At 38.8% G+C, this 4018-nt stretch overlaps 1 pseudogene; it reads left to right on the top strand.

Annotated features, from left to right (window-relative positions):
* Positions 1-3521: 3521 nt before the first annotated feature.
* LOC140340167 (U2 spliceosomal RNA) lies at positions 3522-3692 on the top strand (annotated as a pseudogene).
* The last annotated feature ends 326 nt before the right edge of the window (positions 3693-4018 follow it).

Genomic DNA, 4018 nt, shown 5'->3' on the forward strand with positions numbered 1-4018 from the left:
AAACAGCTGTCACTGAACCCGTGGATTGACTGCTACTCATATGAATTCATTTTTCTCAATACTAGCATTGTGAGACTTTGGTTGGATATGTGTACACGCAGTTCAAATAATTGCAACAGACAACCTTGAGACTTCACATTCAGATAAAATATTATCTGGCTGATTTTCAGTTGTGAATGCTGGCAGAAGAAAATTGCCCTGCTTTCACCCTGCTGATAATAAATGAACAAAACAGTTTGTGATATTTCATTGTCAACGAGTTTGTTAAACTATTCTGCACTTTTGGAAATGGCTGTTCATTTTTAAAAGTTAATGCTGAGTGGCCGGTAAAGTAGAGAGGGGGATATTTTGGGGAATTTTAATAAGTCAAGGCAAAAGGGCAATTTGTGGCAATCAATCTGATTTTAATAGGTTATACTTGCCGTATACTGAAAGCTCAATACAATCCTCATTTTTCTGTAGATCTCTTTATTTTTGAGACAATATTGTGCGTTGTTGTATTTCTGCTATGTCCCAGGAAGGAGATGATGATCTGTTAGGACCGTCAGAAATCTTAAGCCTATCAGTGGAGTCTGATACTGACCTATACTCTAATCAAATGTCTATCCAGATATAAATAGGCAAATCTTCAAGGAAACATTTTTTAGTTATAATAAACTGCTTTTGTGCTATTTAAAACCTTATTGAACTTTTTTTCTTTTGACTTGAAGCTTCTCCTCCAATGGCCAGGGCACACAAGAGACCTGTCTGTATTTTTTAGAATCTTTACCTAGCCCAGGCCACTTTTTCTATTTATCATAGATCGGCAGATATCCACTGAACAAAAAAGACTGATAGATATTTATAATGCTTGAACCCACTGTTGCTATTCATGTCACCCATCTAAACAAATAAAACAATGCCCATTTTCTTTGAAAAGAGATCAACATTGCCCAGTTGGTTTTAGAGATTTTACAAGTTAAAAAAATAAAAAGCACTTGTGATATTGGTAACATTTGTTATCACCTCCCACATGTACCCCTAAATGGGGCAGTCCTTTGCCAATGAATACATCAGCCTGTAGTGTAGGTGCTCTGCTAAGATGCTGTATCACAAGATCCCAACTACACTTCGGACCCCCGATGCCCAATCTGCAGCCCAAGGACCACATGTGGCCTATTGGAATTTATTGTACAGCCCTTGGACACCAGTAATATTGATCTTCATAACTAATCGGCTGTTCATTAATCTAATGTGGTGGAAAAATTCATGGCATTGGGGGGAACGGTGTACACATATGTGATTTTTGCCCAAGATGAGTATGACCTCATCTGTCTTGGGTATATATATATATATATATATATATATATAAATACCCAGCGTGATGACCCCTTGGTAATGTTAGGGACCACAGGGATGATCTACAATTTGTTTTCAAGCAAAGACCAGTTGTTTTACATGTTTGCATGGATAAAATGTCAAAAAAGAAGGAAAATGCATGGAAATGTTCACAGAATATGTCTTTAATTTGTGGTACATTTAAATTACACTGCATTCTATTCATTATCTTGAAAATGCAGTCGTGTTTCCTAACAAGATGGTGTGAAAACACAGTGTTACAATCTTGTTCTATGCATTATAATTATGTTTAACATGTAATAGGCTATATTAATGGTGCCTGATAGTCTATACAGCTTGTAAGCACACCAGGTCTCTCATTATTTAAATTAAGTGTTTTATTCTTGTGGTCTTCTGATTCATTACAAATAGCCACTTTCTAACACCAAACAACTGAACACTCCCAGTTCACACCTTATAGGGTGGAAGAGACTCTCTGGCTCCAAAAAAACCCTTCTCCTAATATGTGTGTACAGCAACTGCAACAATACAAAAAGCCTGGTACAAATTAATATTATTATGCAGTATTTTTATAGCGCTGACATATTTTGTAGCACTTCATAGTCATCTCACTTGCTGTCCCTTTAAAGAGGCTTACAATCTATTGTGGACACATGAAAGTCTGAAAGTCCAACCAATTTCCATCCAAGTAAAGCAATAGGAATGGCAGAATTTTGGGACTGCTGACTGATCAGAAAATTTAATTTTAATATTATACAGTATTTATATAGCGCCAACATATTATACAGCGCTGTACAGAGTTCATAGTCATGTCACTAATGTCCCTACTATAGTTAGACGTCATTATTACATTTTAAAGTCAATTTGGGGAAGCCAATTAACCTAACTGCATGTTTTGGGGATGTGGGAGGAAACTGGATTACCCGGAGGAAACCCACACAGACACAGGGAGAAACTCTATGCAGTTAGTGCCCTGCTGAAGATTTAAACCTGGGACCTAGCGCTGCAAAGGCAGGGGTGCTAACCACTGAGTCACTGCGCTCCCCAGAAAATTAAATGCTACGTTCACACTGGTTCTGCTTGTGCACACTAGGCCTTACCTATGAAAGCTAAAGTTCCACAAAATGTGCTAAACAACAAGCTACATGGTAAACCTTCTTTACATCTGTGTGTTTTACTGAATGTGTATTTACATGTGTCGTGCTAAAAAGCCCATCCATTTTCAATAGGCTGCCAAACACCTAGACTGCTGCATATTGCACTTTCACTTTATTCCAATCTATGCCACCAATGCATTTGAATTGCAGTGCATTTGCTCTCAATTCATTGCAGTATGCTTATTTTCCGGTGTATACAAAATGTGCATGTACAGTAAAATGCAAATGATGTACAAAGGACGGTTTTTCAGTAACTGGTTGATTGCCACCATGAATTCACCATATATGTCACCATTATGTAGCATAATTCATTAAAAGAAGATAATCAATGTGCAGCAGGATAATGACATGAATTCTACAGCTGGAGATTTATTCAGCAACTAGAGTTGTCACAGACAACTGCAACCTGTTCTTTGGGTTTGTAAAGGTCATTCGAGCATCCATATCATCATCATATAATGAATAAGTTGAATAGGAATGGCACACTGCAGGCCCTTCATTTGATTGATTTCAGTGCCAACAAATCGTTTGGCTGAAAAAGGAATTTTATAAATGCTTTCTGATTGATCAAATAAATATTTGAATGTGGCACACAACCAATCATCAAACAGATTGATTTAATGATTGTTTTAATAGATCATTTGGGATAAGAATGTCTGTTATGGGTTACAATGTTTGATTTTTTTAAATTAATTAAATCTTGTTTGTTTTCGCTGCAATGGAGTTGATTTATTTGTGACCAATCTAGATCAATTACAAATGAACACGTGTATGGCCAGATTAAGGGATATGTCTGCACCAATAGTTTGAATTTATTGGATGATTGCCGTTAAACTCTCGTATTATTATTTATTTATGTATTTTTCTATTGGGTTTTTTTGCAGACCATGATGCTATTGGCCAGCGTAACATAGACTCTCCCTGAGAGCTATTGAGCATAGTAGACGGCAAAGTTTGGCATTCTGTTTGGGTGATATCAGACCATTTATATGGAGGTGGGCATAAGTAGTGTCACCTGGTGATCTAATCGCTTCTCGGCCTTTTGGCTAAGATCAAGTGTAGTATCTGTTCTTATCAGTGTTCAGGGTTGGAACGGGCATTAGCGTCTTAGAGGGGAGATGCTGTGCCTTAGTACCTCTGTTAAGGACGGTCTACCTCTGGTGTAGCTCTGTAAGGGGCCGCCCTATGCAAACCTGCCGGCCTTGTCCACCGGAGGAAGAGCTTGGGCCCGCCCTGATAAGGAGCTCCCAGGGGTTTTGACTGACCCGCTGGTGAGGATGGAGAAAAGCTTGGTCTTACCAATCGGTCTGACGAGCGGTCCGAATCTCGCCCCAGTGTCGTACCCCTGGAGTGGCGAACCAGGGGCACCTTAAATCACTTGGGTTTGGGACCCCACTTGATTTTTGGCTGCACTATGCAATGTCACTGTTTATATTTTGGATTCGGCACGCCGCCTTATTCTGCATTAGCTGCGGCTAGTGCAGAGGGGAAATTTTTAAAATCTGTTGCCCTGTGTGTTATGC

The sequence above is a fragment of the Pyxicephalus adspersus genome, chromosome 10 (assembly GCF_032062135.1).
Source record: "Pyxicephalus adspersus chromosome 10, UCB_Pads_2.0, whole genome shotgun sequence".
Lineage (NCBI taxonomy): Eukaryota > Metazoa > Chordata > Amphibia > Anura > Pyxicephalidae > Pyxicephalus > Pyxicephalus adspersus.